This window comes from Mustela putorius, unplaced genomic scaffold, assembly GCF_011764305.1.
Source record: "Mustela putorius furo isolate JIRA1106 unplaced genomic scaffold, ASM1176430v1.1 tig00000174_pilon_pilon_pilon, whole genome shotgun sequence".
NCBI classification, from domain to species: Eukaryota; Metazoa; Chordata; class Mammalia; order Carnivora; family Mustelidae; genus Mustela; species Mustela putorius.
This window is the reverse complement of record NW_025421304.1, coordinates 40908990-40932116: the sequence shown is the minus strand read 5'-3', so window position 1 is coordinate 40932116 and position 23127 is coordinate 40908990. Positions and strand designations below refer to the sequence as shown.

Below are 23127 nucleotides of genomic sequence, written 5' to 3'. Positions count from 1 at the left end.
TGTCACGGTCTGCATGTTACAAGTCAATTACGCCCACCTCCCAGCCAGCCTCTGACGCCGCTGGGGGCAAGCGTCTCACCGTGTCGGGACACGGAGGAACGACGTGGGATGCTCCTGGGGGAAAGGTCGGGGAGCGGGGGGGGGGGGCGGGGAACCGCCGCCGCTTGGGAGGCCTCCACCTCTCAAACAGGAGGAAACTGGAGGTGGGGGCAGCTCATTGGTGTTCAGCCCTCAACCTCCACATTAAATAGCAAGGTGGTGAATGGCCTGGGGCAAGTTTCGGAACCCCCTCGCCCTCGGTTTTGCAACCCGCAAAATGGGGCTCGTGCCCCACCCCCGGGGTCACCATACAGGAAGCCCTTGGTGCAGAGGACATCAAGGTCTGCTTTTCCCTCTTGTTGTACTTCCTGCCACCCGCTCTTCTCCTGACCCTCCTGTGCCTGGGCTGTTAAAATCAGATCCCTCCCGTTGGGGCGTCTGCGTGGCACAGCGGGTTAAGCGTCTGACTCTGAGTTTCACCTCGGGTCCTGCTCTCAGGGTGGGGAGCTCGAGCCCCAGGCGGAACTCCGAGCTAGCGCAGTCTGCGAGTCGCTCCCCATGTCCCCCTCAATGCCAGCTCCCGCCCGCCCTCGCTCGCTCGCTCAAAAGAACACATAAAATAAAATAACATCAGACCCTTCTCACCCACCCGGGGTACACGTGGGTCCTGTCTCTTAGACCCTGAGTCTGGGCGGCTCTGAGTGTGCAGTCAGAGTAGGGGGGCCCAGAGCGTACCCCAAAGAGCGGTGGCTCATGGGTCCTCACCCAGGAATGCGGACACAGGGGCAGTCGCGGTCCTTCTGGAAGGGGAAACGCCCTGGTCCCCCAAGACGGACACAGACTGGGACCGCTGGGACCCCCCCCCCCCCCGCGGAAGCTGCATGGGTGGGTGAACTGTCCATGACCTGGGGGGCTCCGGCGACAGCTGCACCCCAAGACCCTAATGGCAGCAGGGCCTCAGCCAGCGCCAGGGACTCACTCTGATCCTGGACCCTGGATGCCTATAAAGCCTGTCCTTTGTTCGAAGAGGTTTGAAGCTCCCGAAATGACTCCCCCTGGAACAGTGAGCCCCCCTGCCCACACCTGCTCCCCAACACGGCCCCACGCGTGGGTAGGGCAGGACTCTGCGGTTCTGTATGGTGGTCATGCCAGGATGCTTGTTATTACCATCCTGACCGTCAGGGGGGCCTGGGGCACAGTTAGTGGAACGTTCCGCACCTATGGCTTCCATGCCCCTCCCGGCCATGTCTGTGCTGGCACCAGAGGCTCAGGGACAAGAGGAGGGATGACTCATCCGTCCCCAGAGAACAGCTGGTCCTGGGCCCCGGCGTGGACAACCCACCAGCGCTGGGCCAGCACCACAGCTGGAGGCAGGGTTGTTTGGGGGCCGGGGGCTGGGGCGGCAAAGAAAGACCATCCCCTCCTCACCAGCAACAGAAAGCAGACAACACAACCAGACCCTGAACAGGCCTGGCAGCGAAGCAAGCTCCATCTATGAATTGCTCATTTAACCTTGAGGTGGGCACCTCCAGCATCCCCATTACACAGAGGGAGAAACCGAGGCTCGGACAGGCAATTCAGCCAAGGTCCCCGGCTAGTCTGTGGCAGAGCAGGGTTGGACCCAGGCATCTGGCTCCACCGGCCTGGGGTAACCAGCCCACGGGGCTGCCTCTTGTGCCCTAGAGCGTAGGGGTGGCCTCTTGTGCCCTAGAGCGGAGGGGTGGCCCCTCCCAGATGGTTCTTAAGGGTCAACAGTGGGAATGACTCTGGGATCCAGGAAAGCGTGGATGTGTGCGGGCGAACGGAAGAAGCGGAAGAAACGTCACCGCGGAGGAAGGCAAGTCTCTGCCTGGCCCGTGGGGGGTGCTCAGTAAACATCCGCTGACCTGGGTGCTGGGGGCAGGAGAGCAGAAGACACAAGCCTGGAGGACAGGGCCGAGGAGTCTGGCTTGATCCTGTGCGCACACCTGCCCACACACGTGCACCTCCCCATCCCCTCTGCCTGCCCCAGCAGTGTCCCTGATCACCCAGGGCAAGCCCTCTGCGGCCCAGTGCCCCAGCGCCCCCTCCACAGTGGCGGGCATCCCTGAGGAGCACTGAGGGGACTCGGTGGGGGAGCGTAAGGGGAGGGGAGGCTGGTCTACTTTGCTTCTGGATTTCCAAGGACTGGGTGATCCTCTGGGGTTGGGGGAGGAGGGCTGCCTCCGGCACCCCCATTTCCTGGGAACCTTGGCTCTGGGGTGGGGAGGGGGCCTGGGCCGCGCTCCGCCTCAGGCGAGGGGGCCGGGAGCCTCGGGGGAGGCCGGCCAGGCAGCCACACCGCTGCTCCGATAACCTTCAGCCCTGACCTCATTTCCCACCACGGCTCGTGCAATTTCTTCCAATTTTCCACATAATTAGCTGAGCGGGAGCCACGGCTCCTGCTCTGCGGCAGGAAGGAGCGGGCTGCTCCAGGGCCTGCGGGCCCGTGGCTGAGGGCAGAGCCGCCACCCGCTCCCTCCCCTCCTGCCCGAGTCTGTGGGCACCGCGGTGGGGGGGCTGCTAGGGGGTAAGGTGGGAAGGCGCAGGATGGTGGGGGGAGCGTGCCTGCGGTCACGCCGAGCTGGGTTCCAGGCTCGGCTCCCCAGCTGCGGACTCTGCGACTTCGGGTCACATGGTAGGTTCTCAGACTCTAAAGGTGAGGTTCGAGTGCGGTTTTCCCAGATGGAATCCGTGTCCACGAGAACCCCGTCTCTGCCTCCAGCCCTCCGAGGCCATGCATACTCCCGGCACACAGCCCATGAGCACGCCGCCCTGCTGCTCCCCCTCCTTCTCCCAGGCCCTCGAACGTGCCCTTCCCATCCTGGGGTGGGAGGGGGGCTGGGCACCGGCTCCAACTCCTGCCTGCTGTGTGACAGCAACACAGACGCGCGGGCCTCAGTGTTGCCATCTGTAAAGTGGGCATGACAACAGACACGACCTCCATGTTGGGAAAAAACTAGTCCACCTGCAGGAGGCTCTCACCACAGGCCGGCCCACCCCTGCGACAGATACAGAGCTGCTGCAGGGGCCAGTGCTAAGCATTGGAAGGGCAGGCTCAGCTCCCACCGCTGGGCTCCTTTCCTGGGAGACATGGCCATCCCCGCCCACTTAAGAGGGTAGCCCCGGGGCGGCTCGGAGACGCGCCATCGGCAGCCCTTGGTTTGGCTAAACAGAAGCAAGAGTGAAGGGGCCAGGGTCCTGATGGGCCCTGAGATTTCCTAACTTGCTCCGTAGGCCTCGGGTTAGCTAACTGAGCAGTGAGAAGATCATCCCTGCCCTGTCATCCAAGTCACTCTGTCCTGGCTGGAGGCACCCTAGAGAGAAAAGATGCACGAACCAGCCCCCGGCCCTGGAGCAGAAACGGGTCACCACGGCCCCCAAGGTGCCCTGTCGCCCGAGGAGGAGGCCCCTTTTGGGCCAAGTGGGGTGGGGTGCCCCTCCACCTCCCCAGGGAGCCACAGCCTCCTTGGAATGGCCTTCCCCTGACAGCATGAATGATTCCCTTCCTCCCTCTGGAGCCTGGCGCCAAGGCCTGGAATCCATCATTCCATGTCATCTGTGTAGGGCTCTGCGGGCCACCAAGCCAGTCTCACGGGGGGCGTGTGTGTGTGTGTGTGTGTGGCAAATATGCTCGGGCAGTACAGGGAACATGGTGCCCAGAGAACATCAAGGCTGAGTGGGGCCCTCGACCTGGACCCACGACTGCCCCATGACCATGGACTTGGAACCTCACCTCCCAACCCTGGGATGCTCATTGGAAAAATGCTCTCGTGGGCCACACAAGCCTCGAGCCTGCAGGGGGTGGGTAGGAGTCGGGTGCGCCACGTCCTGTGAAGAGCAAAGAGCCCCCACGGCCTGATCGGAACACTCCTCTCTGGGGAAAACATGAACGTTTCTGGAGCCTTTTGGGGGCTGCCCTGGCTGTGGCAAGGGAGCCAGACCGTGGCCCAGTGTCTGCCCCATCGCCGCTGTGTGCCCCAGGACAGCAGGCGGCCGGTCCCTTCACTGCAGGTTCCTCGGCAGCTTCCTGCATGTGGAAGGCACAGGGCCTCAGGGGTGGGGTCTGTGGCCCCTGGTGGACTGTGACTCCCCACATGGGCCGCTGGGGATCTGTGCTTCAGGACCAAGGGCCTTGACCCTCTGGGGCAGCCACCAGGAAAGGCACAGGGCCCTGGTTGCAACCTCAAGGCGGAGAAATAAAGGCATCCCACAGACTAGGGAACTCAGGGAGGGCTTCTTGGAGGAGGAGAAATGAGACCGCCTTGGAATGAGATAAGTGGTAAAGAGAGAAGGTGACCCAGGCAGGGGGCAAGGGAAGGCGAGCTATGGAGAGGGGCTAGTGGTGGGGGAGACAGATGTGAAACCAGGTACCAGAAAGCCAACATGGAGAGGGCAATCAGGGGAGACTTCCCAGAGGAGGTGATGCCTGAGATGAGGAGTTCGCCCAAGGACAAAGGAGGAGGGTGGGAGGGGTCCCAGTGACAGGAGACAGGCTGGGCATACCCAGGAGAAGACCCCAAGAATTGGGTTCCAGCCCCCGGTGATACTCCCTGCATCCACGCAAAGGCCCTTGTTCATGTGTTTCCGGTGCCGGGGCCGGCTAGAGGGTACCAAGGTGATAGCGATCCCCTTCAAACCTCTCCCAGTCTGCACTGAGGGAGGCAGCTCCCGCCCCCCCAGCAGTTCCACGGTGAAGACAGAGAATGCTTCCTGCACGTTCCAAGCCAGCAACAACACTCGGACCAGCTCACGAGGCATCCTGCTCCCTCTCAAACCACAGCTCCCCTTGCTGTCACGCGGGTCCTGCCCACTTCTCAGAGGCAAACGTACAGGCACAGAGTGACCAAGCCACCAGCCGGGCATCCCAGAGCAACCCAAGTAAGGACCCAGGATGTCTGATCTCAAGATGCAATGGCTTAGCCCCAGCACCCCGGTCTCCAGCCCCCAAGGCCAAGGCTGCCTATGTGCTCCCCCCACTCCCCAGAGAGGAGGTTTATAAAGCCCAGAGGAGCCCAGGGCCTCCTGCTGCTCCCAGACATGAGGACTCACTCGGCTGTCCTGGGCCAGTCTGACAGCCATCCCACCTTCCCCACCTGGAGGGACTGATAGTCTATGGGAATGTCATTCAGGTGTCCCCTCCTCCTGGAAGCCCTCCTTGATGGCCAGGCTGCCTGGGGGCCCTGGGTGGAGCTTCGTTCCAACACACCAGCATCTGGCTATCTCTCCTTCCTGCTGGCCAGCAGCTCTATGAGGTCAAGAAGCCTGTTCAGCCCCAACAGAAATGAAGCTAGACCATAGGAAATGGAAAAAGTGGTGATTTCACACTGTTTGATCTGATCTTAGGTGCCTGTGAAGTGTCTGTCGCGGCAATCAGTGGCTCTTGGCCACATCCTGTAGGTAGCAGAAATTCAAGCTTTAATGCAGGAGCCAAGTCTATTCCTGGCCTGGACGAGGGATTCTCAAACTGCGGTCCCCGGGGCCAGCGGCACCCACAGCCCCAAGAGCTTGTCAGAAATGCAGACTGGGGAGGAGAAGGGAACTGTAGGGGTGGCCCAGCTATCTGTGTCTGGCAAGGTCTCCATGGGTCCCTCAGGCTGCTCCTTAAGAGATATGAAGTAATAGACTGTTTCTCTAACCGGCCAAAAAAAGGGGGGTAGTTAATTTTTTTATGAAAGGGGGAACAACGATCTTTGTATTCGATCCTGTAAGTAAACACGACCGTGACTCTGATCGATTACGATGATGACGTCAATGAGACCTTTCCTGGCCATGCTGCTGGAGAGCGTAACCCCTGCCCAGCCTGCAACTCTGGGGTCCCCCACCCGCCCTTCTCTGCAGGCCACTAATCACCTCTAACCGGCTGTCAGGAGGCGAGGCCGGCCCCTCCCAGACAGCCCAGCACCCATGATGCTGGTGAGCCTTCTCCCCAGTCTCCTTCGCTCCTGGAAGGTCAGCAGCCATTCGGTGCCCTGCTCTACCCGGGCATACAGCAGGCGCTCAATAAATAGATGTGAGAAGGAACCGGTTGTTCCGTCAGCTGTGGCCCATTTCCCTACGGGATGGTCTCAAAGGCTCAGGGAGCCAGAAAAAGTGTCACTCTTGGAACCGACTTGCAGATGTGAGCCTTGGGGACAGCAGAGCCACCAGAGGTCACACAGAGCCTTGGACTCCCCCTCTGCTCGGGGTCCTGAGCCAGGGAGCCCTGCTAACTGTTGGCCAATCCGGTCCCCAGGGATCATGAGCCTCTGCGGCCCTGCCCTCCCACCCCTGCCGACACCCAGGCCCCCCAAAGTCCAGCGGCATTACTGAAATGGAAACCGTGAGCCTGGAAAATCTCCGGGGCATGCAGGAGGGTGGCCCTGGCGTGCAGCGTCGGGACCGAGCCGATGATGCCTGCCATACGCGAGGCCCCCCGGTGCAAAGACACACAGCTAATTAGCTGTCAGGAGCGAAGCAAACTCTAGCCCGGCCCCTCCCCGACAATCTCTCCCGGAATCGCCCTCTGCCACCGTGTGTCACCACATGATAAAAGGAAGCATGTTCAAAGCCGAACCACTAACAAGAGACAGAGAAGCTCGCAGAGGCAGAGAGAAGCAGATTGCCTCTGACACTCTCCAAGGAAAGGGGGATAAATTAAAACCATTAAAAAAATAATTTGTCATCGTCACTTTCCAGAGAGAAGTTATTCTAGAAGGGCAGGGCGTTCCGAGCGTCATCTGGGAGGAGGCAGTACAGGGGTGGAGGGCCTGGGCTCCGGGTTCAGAAGGGGTTCTGCCTCTCGCTACCCATGTGACCCAGGGCGGGTGGCTCCTGGGCCTCGGTCTGCCCATCTGTAGAGTGGGGGTGATCATAAGCTCTGGGGGGACACCCTATGGGAACGTGCTGGAGGTGCTCGGCTTCACCAGCACATCCCGAGCACGCAGGAAGTCCCAGGTGCGTCTCACCCACGCTGCTGCTGGTCCGTGCGCACGTGGCCCAACCTGGAGCGGGCCTCAGCCTCCTGTGCGCAGAGCGGGGATGACAATAACCTCGGCGATACCACAACTCCACGAAGGGATGAGGCGTAAGCTGCTTAGCGCCCACCTGGATGGATGTTTGCTGGGTCCAGCGAACACAGCGGAAGGGGGACAGCTTCAGGATAAGGGACCCGATAAATGCTAAGCCCTCCCCTGCCGGCCGTCATATCCTTCCTGCCATGGGGCCAATCTCTTGCCCCTGGTTCGTTCTTACTTCTCCCAAGGGGCCCCCCACGGAACCGGCTGGACGTGCCGCCTGGTGGTCAGAACCTGCTGTGCCTCCGCGCAGATGTGAGAGCCTTTTCTGGGCCCCTCCTTCTCCGCCCGCAGGGCTGCTGGTTCCTGCTGGGCCCTCCACAAAGTCAGCCACGATTCTAAACAGTACATAAATTCACTTGTGGAGGCCCCGCAGCAGCCCACTGCAGACGGGAAGGCTGAGGCCCCCTGTAGCACTTCCCTCACTTCCCGAGAGTCACGCCCCAGTGAGTGGTGGCCCCAGGACTCCCGGGCCCCCGGGGGCGGGGTGCTTGGAGGATCAGGTCACGCACATCGTGGCTTCCTCCTCGCGAGCAGACAGGCCGTGCTGGGGCAGAAGGCCTGCGCCTGGATGATGGGGGTGGCCTTGGTACTCCAGGCTCTACACGGAGGACGTGAGGGCCGGTAGCTTAAAATACTGTCTGAACACCCAACTGTCACAGGGCAGGCCTCCTCCTAGGGCACCCGGGCTCCTCGGCGGACAAGAGCCATAGGTTGTCCTGGGCGAATCCATCCCAAATGCAGAACCGGGCCACAGGCTGCTTCTCCCCATCTCTGCAGCCACAGATGGATTCCCCGGACTACAGCAAACCCCACCCCACCCCAGGACCACACGACACGTGCTCAGTGCCAGGGGCACGGGACCCCTCAGACACAGTCCTGGTCTCCTGGTCTCTGCACAGCACTGTCCGCGGGGGACGGGTAGGCACAGAGCAGGAATCACTTGCTGTGGAAAGTGCTAGGACCGTGGGCGCACAGGCAGGAGCAGAGAGGCAGCGTCCTGGTGATGGTGGTGGTGTGTGTGTGGGGGGGGCTTCAGTAGACCCGGGAGGCTCCTGGGGGTCATCGGTTGCTGTGGAAACCCGCTCCCTGCGAGACGAGTCCAGGAATTGAAATATTTGACCTGACAAGCGTCAAGGTCACTGGAATTAAAGCCTTGGTGTGACCTCCCAGATTAGAGTGGGGGGTGAAGCCAGGTGGCTAGGAGGACCTGCTAGAAGGGGAGGGGCCAGAGCCCCCGCCTCGACCCCTCCATATCCCCTACTCCCATGTTGCTAGAAGGGGAGGGGGGCTGCCTCCCAGGCCTGGGACCTCCCCCCAGGGTCCTTCCAGGAGCTGTGCTGGGAGGAGTGTGGCCTGTCCCATGCCCTACTAGAGCCGCCTCCCTTTGCCCCCCCCCGCTCTGCTCCTCTCAGCTCCACACTGTGCGTGTGTTGGGGGGTCTCCCTTCAGGAAACCAGCATCTGGGGCCCCACTGCCTCTGAGCTGTTCCAGTGCCCCCCCCACCGCAAAGCGCTCCACTGGACTGGCCTGATCCCGCGTCCACACCCCCCTCCTGTTCTCCCTTCTCCCGGGCTCTCCACCTCTGGCCTTGATGTTTCCATAGTGACGGCAACCCCCCCCACCCCACGGCGGTCCGGCTACAGCCCCGTGCGGCTCTGGCTCACTGCTTCGCCCCGCTAGGCGTCCAGGGGGGTCCCCAACTTTCCGAGACAGTGTGACTGGGTCTCTATTTTGACATCCCTGTGGGGCTGCTTTTAGACCTTCAGGATCCTCACAAAGGAGTCTTCTGGCGTCTGGTGCGCAGTGGGGGATGGAGTGCGGAGGCGGGGGGGGGGGGGAGCACGCAGAGGGGATTGGAGGGCACCGTGGGAGTGAAATGCACAGTGCAGCATGGAGCACACGGCGGGGGGCAGGGGATGAGCGCACAGTAGGGCGGGGTGCGGCACAGAGTGGGGGGGTGGAGCACACAGTAGGGCTGCGCTGAGGCACAGGGTGAGAGTGGAGGGCAGCGGGGGTGGGGCACACAGTGGGAAAGGCACGCGGTAGGGCAGGGCGCACAAGGTCACGGGCACTTTGTAAACAGCTCTGGGTGCACTAGATGACGCGCTGAAGGTGCAGACCCAGGGGCGCAGTGCCTGCCTGGGCTTATTTTACTCTGCTTCCCTCTGTCCCCCTCTTCCCACATTCTCCCTGGCCACCCGGCAGAACCCTCAATCTGGAGCACCCCCATCCCTCCACTGGAGTCAGGGCCTGGCCTGGATCCAGGACCCCACGGGGCCTCTGAGAACCTCTCTGCAGCCCGGAGGCCCCCAGGGCCTCCCAGAAGTGGCTCTGGCCCCAGAGAGAGATAAAGGGGGAGCAGCAGGCCCCACGGACTTGCTGAAGGGTTGCCATGGTAACCGTGGGGGGCCAGGCCAGCTGGCAGGAGCGGAGTCTGGCAGAGCCCGGCAGAGCAGAGCGGTGGGGCTGGCTTCCCACCAGGGAGTGGGCTGGGGCGCAGGGGCCACATGGGGGGTGCGGGGGGGCTGAGTAGCGCCCACACTGCCGGGCTCTGTCCTTTTCGGAGGAGGGTGTGGCGACCCTGCAGGTCAGTCAGTGAGTGGGGCTGGGCCCTGGGGAAGCCTGCCTCCTGCCTCTCACACAGCAGGTGGGGGCGGAGGGCTCTTGCTGGAATTCTCTGCTGCCTTCGGAGCCCTGGAGCCTAGCCAGGACGGGCGGCAAGGCTGCAGGCTCCCGGCGGCTGAGCTGCACTGGCCGTGCGTCCCGTCTCTGTGGCGCGTAGTAGGCACTTGGGGAAAATGGGCCAAATGGCAGAAAGAAGACATGGGCAGCTCCCTAACCATCTGCGACCAAGGCTTGGGCAGGCGGCCAGGGCCAGGGCTGGGACAAGGATCCTCTGAGATCAGTCAGTCCTGTGGATGCGGGAGGAAGCACCCACGGCCTTCTGGACACTTCTTGCTCTGACTGACACCCCTGGAAGAACCTGGAGTCCCGCGCTGCAGACAGAATGCCAGGAAACTGTGTCAGGGAGCCCCGGGTCCTCTTCCCTCCCTCTATCCCACGGCAGAGAAGGTGTCCCAGGCTCTTCCAGGCTCCGTGATGGACCTACAGGGAAGGAGCCTAACTCAGGTGGCACCTCTGTGGCAGTCAAAGGCCTTGGCTCCTGCTGGGCTCCCCCAGGTGCTGCACAACCACTCCCTGATTGGATGCTCTGCAATGGTTATTCTACCCATTGTAGGGATGAAGAAACTGAGGCCCAGAAGCCAACCAAGTTGCCCAAGGCCACTGGGCAAAGCAAGGAACATTCCACACCCTGTGCTCCCCACAGCTAAGCCTGGCCTCCCGGAATCTCTGAGCTGGGGGCCTGGGAGATCGCACTCACGCAGCTGTGTACACTGAGGCCTGGAGGAACGAAAACGAATATCCTAGATGTTCAGAGAGACTTGTGACTTTAGTTTCTTTTGTCTTCTTCGTAAAGCAGTCCTCAAAACATTCAACCAAATAGGATTTGTTTTCTCCTATCTAAGACTTCCACAAATCATGGCACGGATGTACAGGAGCACCCCCTTCTCAGACCATGTGCTCCGGTGTGAGGTTTGATCAAACACACAGGCTGAGTTTGCAGAGTGGACGCAGCACGTTCTCACCTGCCCCGCAGACCAGGCCGGCAAATGTCATTCGCTGTTCAGTACCAGTCAGTCCTGAGGTCAGAGGGTAAACAAGCGAGGGGCGGGCCCCCAGGGCTGAGAGTGTGGTGAGGCGGGGTGGTCTGGGCTGCTGGGGGTCATCAGGTGGAGGGAAGAGAGGCGGCGAGGTCCAGGACCCAGGATAGAAGCCCCGTGGGAGTGAATGTCAGGCTGGAGCGGAGAAAGGCCTTGCGAAGACTCACAGAGCATGAGCCCCAAGCAAGCGTCTCTATGGCCCCGTGCCTCGGTTTCCCCATCTGTAAGACCGCAACCCCAGAGGTACCACACCTCTAGCCGCTGTAAGCTGGGGCGAGTTCACCCGTGCAGAGCACCTGGCACATTGCGGGCTACACAGAACACGCTGGAATGTTGGCTATGACCGTAACTGCACGTGCTGTCCCGGAGCCCACGGCCCAGGCCTCCTGGCCTCCGCTCCCGCTCCAGGCATCTACCAGAATCGACTCCTTTCAACCCACTACACGACCAGAGATAACGAGGACCCCCCCGTTTAACAGATGAGAAGACACAGACGGGGAACACAGAGAGGGTAAGGACCCATCAAAGGCCACACAGTTCCACACGGTAGAGCCAGGATTCAATCGTCCCTGACATCACCCCATTCTACAGACAGGGAAACTGAGGTGAGCTGGGTTAAGAGGGGGTCCTTCGTGGTCCCAGGGACACAGTCAGGACAAGGCTGAGCTGGGCTGGCATCGGAGCCCAACCGCTGCCTCCGGGACTCTTGGGCCTCCCAGTGAGGCTGTAGGCAAAGGGCTTGGAGGAGAAGCCTCTGGAAGGGCCAAGGAGGCAGGGTGGGAAGGGAGGCACCGCAGCAGGCTGGGCTTCTGCCACCCGCCCCCGTCCCCGCCTCTCACGCCCGCCGCCTCGGGGGAGCCGGAAGCTGGCAGCACCAACGGTTGCCGCCGCCTCCCCTCTCCCTGCCCATCTGCTCCTGTGCCGGGATCGGGGTGGGCGTCAGGCCCCAGCCTAGCCCGCCTGCTGCTGCCTCTGTGGGGGCTGTGCCCGCCTGGCCCCTTCCCCCCAGCCGGGCGTCCCCAGGGGGCACGGTAGTGTGGGCAGCAGGTCCGATGTCCCCTCCCCTCCGTGTTGCGTGTGTAACAGAAGCAGCAGCAGCCATGGATGTGGTTGGAGTCCCTGAACCAGCTCCTGCCCACAGCCAGAGCCCCCTTCCCATGTCCTCCTGCCCTGGGGTTTTCTGACCACAGGACCTGGGCTTCTGTGAGCCTCCCACTGCAAATGTTTCCTGCTGTTCCAGAAAGTTCGCCTTGTCACCTGTCATGTGGCCTGATCTGGACTCACAGCAAGCAAGGCGGGGGCGGGGCGGGGAGGCACTTGGGAGAGGTCTTCTGGTTGGTGGCAGAGGTCCCTTAAACACGGAGGGCCTAGGATCAGCTGTCTCAATTGTGACACCCACTGCCCAACCTCCTGGGAGTTCAGGGGGCCCCTCCCTGTGGTGCAGCCATGCTGAGGGGCTACCTGAGAGATAGCAGAGCACATGGCGGATGCCTGCTGTGTGCAGGGCACTGTGGAAGAGGCGGGGGTCATCTCGAAGGGTCTGCTCATGTCCTAGCCTGGACAGGCAAGAGGACAAGGCTGTGGGGCACCTGGGCCGAGGGCTGCACGGGAGATGGCAGGCAAGGCTCCACAGGGACAAAAGATGGGTTCTGAGCGCTGCAGAGGGCTCAACAGCACCCAGGGCCAGCCCCTGCCCCCCACCTCTGACAGTGCCCCGTGACAGGGCTCTGTGCTGGCTCCACCACTTCCTGGCAGTGAGACAACAGGCTAGTGACCCGGCCTTTCTGGGCGCCAAGTCCCCCGGGACAAGAACAGTGCCCCCTTCTGGGGGGATTGCAAAGTTCGCCAGTAATGCCCAGCTCAACCTTGGCCAGGCAGGGGGACAATGACTAGGTCCAGCTCCAGCCTCCGAAGCTCCGTCGCGGTCCCCCTCCACCCAGCCCACGGGGATCCGGCCCCGCCCCACCTTCTGGCCTTTGTACACGCTGGGCCCTCTCCTGGACACACCCCGGCCTGCCCTCCTTTGCCGTGTGGCTGACTCACACTCTTCCTCCAGGTCTGCAAAGGGGCCGTGTGGGTGTCCCAGGGGGACCAGCCCCCCGAGGGAGACCCCACCCCTTCCAGCACTTGTGAGGCTGTGGTTCCGCAGGATCTTGCAGAGCAGAGCGACATCTAGTGGGCAGAGGACACATCGCCCTATCTCCCCAGGAGGCCCCCCACCCACAGAGCACCCCAAGTGCCCAAGGGAGCAGAGGCTCACCCTCCAGGGCAGACCCAGGGCAGAGGGGGCACCACGAAGGCCAGGCAGGCGCAGCGCATCGCAGGCACCGACCGACAGGGCTCGGCTCCCTCCCTCCTCGAACTCCTCCTGCCTCTTCCGTGGGCAGCCGTGTTCCTGCAGGGCATATGCCCGCCATATGCTCTCCCTGTCACAGCATCCTCAGCGGGCCGCAAGCAGCCTGCTGGCGGGGGTGGGGTGCCTGTGAGCTGGAGCTCGCCCCAACTGCTACAGCAAGCAAGCCGCTCAGGGAGCTGCCAGGAGGCACGCCAGCACCCCTGGGAGGCGGGGGGGAGGCAGGCCCACGACCTCCCGTCGCACAAGCCAAGAGGGTCCGAGCGGCTGAGCAACTTGCTCGAGGCCACGCAGCCTGCAGGGCAGATAGGCGTCTGGAAGCGGGGCTGTGGGGGGACAATGGCCCCTGCTGGACACTCGGCGTATTCAAGGCCTGAGTCCCCTCTGGAAGAGACACTCCGCTTCCTCCTCCGAGACCATGTCCTGCTGGTCTCCTCCTGTCCCAGCCCCAGCAGGGAAATCTTCCTGGCCTGAAGCCTCAAAGTGACTCTGCTTCTCAAACTGGGTTCCCCAGAGCTCTGGTGCTCTGCAGACAGGCCTGGCGTCTGTATGCGGAGCTGGGGGTGGGGAGGAGCCTCGGGAAGGGGGGCGGCGGCTTGTCCCCTTAAGCCACACAGTGTCTAGAGCTGACTTCCTTAGTAAGCACATGGGGACATAAGTCCTACGTGATGGGGGGAGGGGCGGAAGTTTCCAGAGCTTTGCACCACACAGGAGGGAAGACTGAGGAAAAGCAGGCTTAGCCCCTGCAGGAGCTGGGCTGAGGCAACTTCACGGGGATCAGTCATAGGCCACAGACGTTCCCCGAGGATCTACAAGGTCCTGGGCGCGGTCGCCGATCAACACGGCACGGGGTTAAGTCAGGGACCCGGAATCAGAATCCCTGGGTAGCGATCTGGCCTCTGCCGCCTGTCAGCTCCTGGGGCCCAGGTGAGGGATCCCCCTGCCTGTGGCTCCGTTTCCTCATCTCTAAGTGGAGCCGAGGACAGCGCCTCTCTGGGAACGGCGATGAGGGGTCAACGAGTGAACAGACCGTGGTAACTCTTCCAGGGTTTACGACGAACTTCCACAGCCCAGACGGGCTTAGAGCAACAGCGTGGATTCCCACACAGCCCGAGGACAGAGGTCTGAAGTGCAGGTGGGCGCGGGGGCCACGCTCCCTTTGGGGTTTCGAGGGGAGGACCCTGCCCCAGCTCCTCCTGCTTCTGACGGGGCCGGCCCTCCGTGGCTTGTGGCCACATGTTCCCGTCTCTGCCCCCGTCTGCACGTGGCCTCCTCCCGTGTGCGGCTCTTCAGGCGCCGCTCCGTGTCCAAACTCCCCTCTTCTTACAAGGACACCAGCCACTGCACTGACCGCCACCCCAGACCAGCGGGACCTCGTTCTAACGAGTTACATCTGCAAAGACCCTCCTCCCCAGGAAGGTCACATTCTCTCAGGTTCCGGGTGAACGTGCCTCTGGGGGGGACCCTCTCCAGCCCCTGCAGACATCCTCAGGGACAGCTTGGCACGCAGAAGGGCTCCCGTGAACATGGGGGTGCTGATCCTCACGCAACACCTGAGACAGGTGTCATGGAGGGGGCGTGGCCTGGAGGGAGGGCGTGGCCTCACGGAGGGTGCCGCCCCAGGAGCTGCGCATTTCTGCCTTCACTAGCTACAAGGAACACAGCGGGGTTATCCCCGTGTCCACTGCTGGAGCAAGGGGCAGGGAGCTCAACCTGACTGCGGTGTTCCCACCTATCTAACAAGCAGTGACCCCCTCTGCGCCAGACAGGGGAAGGTGTCCCCAGACAAGGTGAGGCCCCCAGTCAGGCCATTTCTGGCCCGTGCCTAGCCGGGCCTGCCAGGGAGGTGCAGGGGGGAACAGAGACTATCTCTGAGGTTGGCATGCGGCAGGGCCTGGTTACCCCGAGGACAGAGCAGAATGAGAACAAGGCTCTAATGCAGACAGGAGGCAGGGGACCAGCTACCTCTGATGTGGCTGAGGAAGGAGCGGGGTGCCAGGCCGCGGGGCAGCCCCTGCATCCCTCTGGCCTCTGGATGGAGAATTTTCCAGGTGAGAGGAAAGGGTTTTCAGGTTTAGAAACTGTTTCGTATGCCCTGCAGGAAGCTGAGGTCCCGCCTACAGTTCAGATACCTCAGCAAAGCCCAGTGGGCATCTCCATGGTCCCCAGGAAGGTCACCAGACCTCCTTCAAGGTTACCCCACTTCTCCGCTAGCCCTGTCTGGCTTCTGAGTCAGGCAGACCAGGGATTGGTGATCTCGGCCCCTGACACGGGCTGAGCCCAGCAAAACAGGGAGAAAGGCAGGGTCTGCCTGACCGCTGACGTGGGCTGGGTCTGGAGCCAGGCACCAGAGGGAAGCTGATCCCCTGTGCAGAGGGGCCCCAAGGCTGGCTGGCGGAGGGCCAGGTCGCGGGCGCAGTCACCCACCAGCCTCTCAGGAGCACCTGCCACTGCAGACAGGACTGGGACTGTAGGAACAGGCCACGTGACCCTCAGGGGCCTCCAGCAGAGAATGAGACAGAGCCCAGGGGCAGGGCCAGGAAGAGCTGGAGGAGATTCTGTCCCGAAGGAGCCCTGAGGCCTAGAGTCATCACGCTACCTGGCAACTCTGCTCCCGGCAGGGCATCCGAGAGAGACGTGGACCCATGTCCACGCGAGACCCGCACACACCTGGGTCCCAGCAGCTCTAATTCATAACAACCCAAAGCAGACGCAGCCTGGATGCCGTCGACGGCAAGCAGACAAACCACGGCAGCAAATCCATCCGTGAGGTGCTATTCAGCCCAACGAGGCAGGAAGAACTGACAGGTCGTGGCGTGCGTAAGCCGTGAAGCTAGCCTCCCCAGTCACAGAAGCCGGGATGAAAGGACACGCGCTGTGTGGCCCCCTTTATCCGTGACATCCGGAACAGGCAAACCCACAGGGACCGAAAGCCGATTCGGGGATGCCGTGGCCGTGGCCAAGGAGACGTGGGGAGTAACTGCTCAGGGCCAGGGATTTTGAGGGGGGTGACAGAACATTCTTGATTCAGACACTGCACGTACCTGCGCCTATGCTAACACCCACTGAACTCCACGCTTTAAGGGGGTAAACCGTTATTAAAAGTCCTGGAGACAGTCAGCTGGTGCGGAACAAGACCACACAGAGATGCTCCAAGGCTGCTCATCTATAAACCATCAGTGGGTCCTTCGGGGGCCGCACCGAGACGGGGGCACACGTCTGGAGGTGGGCGGGACTCCCCAGGGACTTCTGCCAAGGACTGTGTGGCACCCCTGGGCAGGGACCTACAGCGAGGGCTCTGAGCTCCTTCGGAGAGGATTGGTACTATCCCCACTGCGCAGATGAAGAAACAGGCAGGGCAAGAGATACAGGTCCAGGGGCCTCAGCGGTCCAGGCCTCAGCGGCTGCGGTACCCATGACCCCGGCCATCCGCACGGAGGCGGTCAGGGTGCTGGGCTGTGGGGGGCCTTCTGTCTGCCCTCCTGCCCGGGGGAGCCTCATAGGCTACCCGGCACCCGCCTCTGGGCACAGAGCTGTGGGAAGCCGACCTCATTCAAAGCCAGGCCATCAGGCTTTCAGAAAAATACTGTCCCCACAGCTATGATCGCTTCTATCTCCAGGACAACACTTCTGACACCAAACGTGTGGCTTTTCCATACCAACCACCCACGGTGCAAACAGGACATGGACTGGGGTGCCCTGTGGTTCCACTCAGCGCTGACGGCGATGCCCAGAGTCCGCCCAGAGCCTCCAAGGGGCGGCTCAGTCCCACGTGAGCCCCTCCACTTCAGACGCCCAGGTGAGTGTCTGGTCCCCTGTGCCTCTGACTGACCGGACACTGGAAACTGGGGGTTCCCACGGCCCCACCTCGGATTCGCCACTTTGCTAACGTGGCTCACGGAACCCGGGGAACAAGACTTACTGGTATTGGTTTCTTGTCTGGAGTACAACTCAGGGACGGCCACACGGAAGACTCAGAGTCCTGCTGGGCAGACAGCTGGGCAAGCGGGAGCCCCGCTCAGCCCTGGGCCCTGAGAGCCGGCCTGGACGCCCGCCTGTCCCACACGGTGGCAGAGAGCCCAGCTGAGTGGCTTCCGCTGTTTGCTCCCAGCTCTGTGTCCCAGTCTCCTGGTCCCAAGAGCAGGCCAATGCTGTCCTCCGCTGGGGGCTGTTCCACCTGTAAGGCCCATCACGGCTGGACCCTGAGCTGGGCACAGCACCTGGCAGGAGCTATGTCAGACCCCCGGTGACCTCATGTCACTGGGCCCCAGAAAGGCTCTAAAGAGAGGGATTCCCTGATGCCCTGTGGGGCCTACAGGAGGGGCCTGTGAGGGTGGGCTCAGGCCCCTATCTTCCCTCTGCAGCAGCTTTGCTCCTTTCCGTTGGATACTGGGCTGCTGGGTACAACGACTCTAAACAAGCATCACTATCGCTTCTGAAGCCATCACACCTGGTGAAGAGAGGACTGCTCACTGGGTCCCCAGCTGGCTGGGCCACACAGGGATTTTGTTGATTTGGAAAGGTAAGAGTCTGGGGCATGAAGGACTTCAGGCATGGCTGGATCCAGGGGCTCAAATGCATCCCCTGCGTCTTTGTCTGTTTCTCCCCACCCCCACAGCCCTGAGCATTGCCCTTGCTCCTGGCCATGCAATACCCCCTTAAGCACTAACCAGAAGGCATGCTAAATGCCCAGTGCCCACCAGGCTGGTCCAATCCAACCACCCCCAGCATTTAGCCTGTGCCTTCTAGAACCTCGATCCAGAGCCTGGCTTACTCTCCCCACGGGAGAGGTTCCCATGGACCAGACACCTTCAGAGCAGGCTCGATGAGGGAGACGGAACCAGCCAGAGCTGCGTCTCCCTGCTTGGTTCCAGCTGAGATAAGGCTCCCAAAGGACTACTGCTGGTGTGTAAATATTAGATACTTCTGTCTCCTTCGAGACCAGTTACACAGATCATGGTGGTTTCCCCAGGACTCTGCCTTCTACTTACTGTATCATCATTAACAGCCTATTAGGTAACAGCTGCTTGGAGAGTGAGAGAGAGAGAGAGAGCGAGAGCGAGAAGGAGGAAGGGGAAGAAAGGGGAGAGAAAGAGGAAGGGGGGGGAGGGACGGAAAAGGGGGGGGGGAGGGGAGGGAGGGGGGGGGGGGGGAGGGGGGGGGGAGGGGGAGGGGGGGGGGGGGGGGGAGGGGGGGAGGGGGGGGGGGGGGGGGGGGGGGGGGGGGGAGGGGGAGGGAAGGGGGGGGGGGGAGGGGGAGGGAGGGGGGAAGGGGGGGGAGGGGGAGGGGGGGAGGGGGGGGGGGGGGGGGGGGGGGGAGGGGGCGGGTGAAAATGGAGGGAGGGGAGAGAGAGAGAAGGAGGCAGCTGTGAGCTCTGTGAGGCACCATGCAGGTTGGCCCATCTGCTCCGAGGCTGGTCCCCCTTGGTCAGGCGGCCAGAGCCCCCCCTGGGTCCCCCTGCCCCCGCAGCTGTGCTCAGCCCGTCATGCCCTCCCCCCGGAGGCAGGCAGGCAGGCAGGGCAGGATGGGAGGGCACCAGGCGGGCCACGGGAAAGCCCATCTAGGAGTGGAGCTGCTCCCACCAGACTGCACCCCTGCAGCACGGAGTGACCTGTCCCCCGGGGATTCCCACAGTAGCAATACGAGCACTGCCACCCAGAGGAGCCCAGGACCTTTCTGCCGAATGGCGTCCAGGCACACGGTGCGTGCCCAGCACGACTCAGAATCGAAAGCTGAGGGGTGGGGGGCCGCTATCTCCAGGGCAGGTACGGCCCAGCCCCTCCCCGCCTCCCATCTCTGAGTCCTATGGACAGCCTCACGGGGCAGCAATGATGGGCTCCAAGCAGAGGCTGAGTGACCAGCCCGCCGGAGACCACCCGGCCAGGGATTCCCACACTGGGGCTCAAGGCAGGGACCCAAGGTCGGGCCCGCTCCTGAACCGGGGTAGATGGCCTCTAGGAGCAGGAAGTCCTCTGCTGGAGGGGCAGGGACACAGTCCCCTGGGGGTGAGGGCCTGAGCCAGGTTCCCAGAGGAGGAGGAGGGCAGAGAAGCCCCCGTGTGGTCAGCCAAGACCGGGAGCCCTCTGGGGACGAGGACATGTCAACCCCGGGGGGAATCCCACTGCTTCTGAGGTGAGGTCCCATCTGCCCCAAACCCGGGCCTCTCAGAACGGCTGCGAGCTCACCCTCCAACGTCCATCTGTCTGTACATTCAACCAAACTGCAAATATTTCCTGAGCATGAGCTACCCACCATGTGCTCTCCGGGGCTCTGGGGACAGTGTGAACGGCAGACACAGACCCGCCCACCCAGAGCCAAGGACACCTGTGGTCAGAGAGGAGTGCCAGAAACCGCGTGATGAGGCAGGCCTTGGGAAGGAACAGCATTCTGGCAGGGGGGAGGGAAAGCGCGCAGACAGAGGTGGGGGGGGGGAAGCTGGTGGTGCCTGGGGCTGCCGGGAAGGTGCTCCTCATCTCTGGGGACAGCCCCAGGGCTGTGAGGGGACGCTCTGGAATTTCCTTCCTTCCCAGGGCACCGAGAAACTGCCTCAGGGCCCCCCAGGGCCCTCTCAGGGGGCAACCCAACCGGGCCCTTCTACAAAGCTGCCCGGGGCTGCGTGTGCATGTGCGGGCACAGCAGTCACAGCCCTGGGAAGGAGGGCTGACCCCCTTCAGCATTCCCAAGTGGATGCCGGCCACCCCAGGTCTGCTCCACAGAGAGGGCTTTTTCATCACTTCCTGGCTGCCCCCCCTCCGCCCCCACTTCCCCTCCAGGCCTGGGGAGGTCTGGCGGGGTGGGCCTGGCGCCCCAGAGCCCCCGCCAGGATTTCAAGCTCCCTGGCCCTGCAAAGCATTTTATTTTTCCTCCTCTGGGGCTGGGAATAATTAGGTGACCAGGAACATAAATCACAGCCTGGCCTGTACATCTGCTAATCACATCTGAGGATGGGTGGGGGGGGGCACCCTGCAAGGGGGGCCACGCTCCCCAGGGCCATCATGCTCCCAGTGGGGGTGGGCTCCAAGGCCCCCCTGCCCCCCTCCCCCGACACACAGGCACTCACATCCACCCCAGACACACACATCCCCACACCCATCCCCCTGGGTGAGGACTGGGAAACTGCAGGTTGGGGGTTTGGCGCCACCTAGGGTCCATCTCCTGGAACTGCCAGAGGGGACCAGGCTGACCCCCAAGGCCCACAGGCTCCCCGCCATGCCCCCACCTCCCACCCTAACCAGAGGAAGGAACTTTTCCCTACTAAAGACCCCAATCCGTACCAGGTCTGGCACACACCCATATAAAAAGCAAAGTCACCGGCAGTGGGAGGGAGTGGTAAGGGGTGTTTTAAGAATTAAATATTTAAAAAATGTAACATGAACTGGTTTAAAATCAAGATTAAGACATGTAACTTTATCTCAATAAATCCCGCCAAGAGCATCCAAAAGGGGATCAGTTTTGAAGCCCCTTTCCCAACAGTAACAGGGTGGGCTGCCCATCACGGCTCTGATGGGAAGTTTCCGCTCTAAAAATGCACTTCTAAAAAAGATTTTTATTTATTTATGAGAGAGAGAGAGAGCGCGCGCGCGTACCAGTGAGCATGAGCGGTGTGGGGAAGGGCAGAGGGAGAAGTCACATTCCCGCTGAGCAGGGAGCCCGGCGCGGGGCTCGATCCCAGGACTCTGAGATGATGACCTGGGCTGAAGGCAGACTCTTAACTGACTGAGCCACCCAGGGGGCCCCCAAAGTCCATGCACTTTGACACAAAATTGTCCCCCCCACCTCAGTCCTACTTTCCCCTCTTGCTTCGGCGGAGCACTGGGGTCTGAGAGGTGCCCCCTCCTCTCGGCTGACCGTCGTCAGGTGATCCACGCCCTCCGTGTGCCCCCTGCCTCAGTTTAGTTTTCACGTGCACTGTAGCCCCTTTCACCCCTGACCCCTTAGCCCTCCCCTCTCCAGGCTGAGCTGCCCTCGGCCCCTCACAAGCTCTATCCAGCAGACAGTGGGCACAGGTGACCCGGTAGCAACAGGACCCAGGGCAGCAAACAGCCCCCATGTGCGTGCCCCCAGAGACTTCCTCCCTCCTCCGCCAACCAGGGTCGCACAGATGTGCCGCCTCAAGGGGAAACCAAGCCAGAGAGAGCCATCCTTTGCGTTTCTGGTCTTTGAGCCAATCACAAACAGTCCCTTAGCCCCTGGGAACGTTTCTGCGTTAAACACGGAGATGCAGGATTTCAAACGGTCCGACAGAGCAGCGTGTTGCACAGCGAAAGGGAGGGTCTCTCGGACTTGCGGGAGTGGCCACTGTCCACACCTTGCTGTGCATCTCCCTGAAATCCACCAGGCACACGCGTATACGTGCGTGCATGCGTGCGTGTGTGTGTGTGTGTGTGTGCGTGCACAGGCATGGACGTATTCTCGTTTGTCGAAACACAAGTCCAAGCATGGCAGACGCGCGGACCCGCAATCCCTCTGGGTCTCTTCCGGCCCCGCCTGCCAGCCGCACGCAGGTGCTCGCTTTACCTCTCGGCTGGAGTCCTGCTGGGTGCGCTGCTGGGCAGGAGGCTGGGTGCCCCCCTCCGGCCACCTGTCAGGCTGTTCTGGGGCCCCGCCGGGGAAAGCAACAGCGGGGGACAGAGCCCTAGCAGCAGAACCGTTAGGTCCAAGGCCTGCACATCCCCACTGGGTGGGATCCTTGCTCACTTCCCATGTCTCCCTCCTTCAGGGCAGGCAGCTTCTGCAAGCTGGTAGAAGGGAGGGCCAGCTTCTTCCCGGAGCCCCCAGAAGGCACCAGCCGGGCCAGCGCCGTGACCTGACTCCCATGAGACTGACGGGGCACTTCCCGGCTTCCCGATACTCCTCTTCAGATGCTACCCAGGCACGATGCTGACTAAGATCATAAACGTGTGGTTTTTAAGCCCTTTAAGTTTGTCTGCATTTGTTACAGCAGCGGCAAGAGACTGATTCGTGGGTGCGGCCCCTGGTGGGCTGCATGTCACCGTCGCCTGGGGAATGTTCCAAGTCACAAGCTGGCCCCAGGTTTCACCCCAGACCAGTCAAGTCAGAAGCCCAGAAAGTTTTTTAGGGAGCAGCCACGGTGGGGGACACTGCCTGAGACCTCCCACTCCCGGAGCCTCCTCCCAGAGCACTGGCTGGGGCTCTGGGCGCAGGTCTCCCCACACTTGACACCCCACGGCCACAGCCCCACTCCCCCGACCGGCAGGCCCCCGTGGACCTCTCCGGGCCTATTTCGCCATCTGTGAAACGCCGGGGATGGCAACCTCCTTCCGAGGCTGCTGTAGGCTTCGAACAAGGAGTCTGTGTAGAGGTTGGCACAGGGCTTGCCGTCCCGATGGTGGTGCTGAGGTCAGCCTGCTGTCACCTTCGCCCCAGAGAGGACATGGTACCACACTGCGGAGCGCAGTCAGACCAGCACAGCCCTGGTCCCTGCTCGGCCCAAGGCACCACCTGCTCCCGCCCCGTGAATGCCCCCCAGCCCAGCTGCCACCGGTGCTGAATGCTGAACACAACACGTGTGGGCTGTGACCACAGAAGGTCTGGCTGCCCTGCCCCGCCGGTTCCTTCGGATGCTGGTAGCCGGACAGGCGGCCAAGGCCTGTATGCAGAGCCACATCCAGCAGGGGGCACCACTGAGAGCTGCAGGATCCTGGAGGGAGGGGAGGGCCTGGAGGGCAGCCAGGGAGAGGAGGGCGAGCGCATCTGGGCAAGAGAAGGCACTCAACTCGTCCTTGGTGCCAGGAAATCTGTGGGCACTTAGCAGCATGCAGCTCTGAGAGGCAGGCGGCAGGGTGGCCTCAGGAGCGGCGGGCTGGGGGCATGCTAGGCCGGCCAGGGTGAGGGCTATGCTGGGGGGGAAGGGTGTGGGCGGCGGAAGGGGACCTGCCTGACCTGGGGCTGCAGAAAGCAGCTGGGAGAGGCGAGC

General features: G+C 62.3%; 1 protein-coding gene and 1 long non-coding RNA gene across 6 annotated transcripts in view; one reads left to right on the top strand and one right to left on the bottom strand.

The window, feature by feature from the left end:
• GSE1 (Gse1 coiled-coil protein) overlaps nucleotides 1-23127 on the bottom strand; it is a 387483-nt gene that overhangs the window by 308142 nt on the left and 56214 nt on the right. The gene's annotated exons all lie outside the window — the stretch shown is intronic.
• Nucleotides 16647-22098, top strand: LOC123391036. Its single transcript, XR_006605679.1, has 3 exons — nucleotides 16647-16989; nucleotides 17555-17712; nucleotides 21910-22098. It is a non-coding gene; the product is annotated as an uncharacterized LOC123391036 (long non-coding RNA).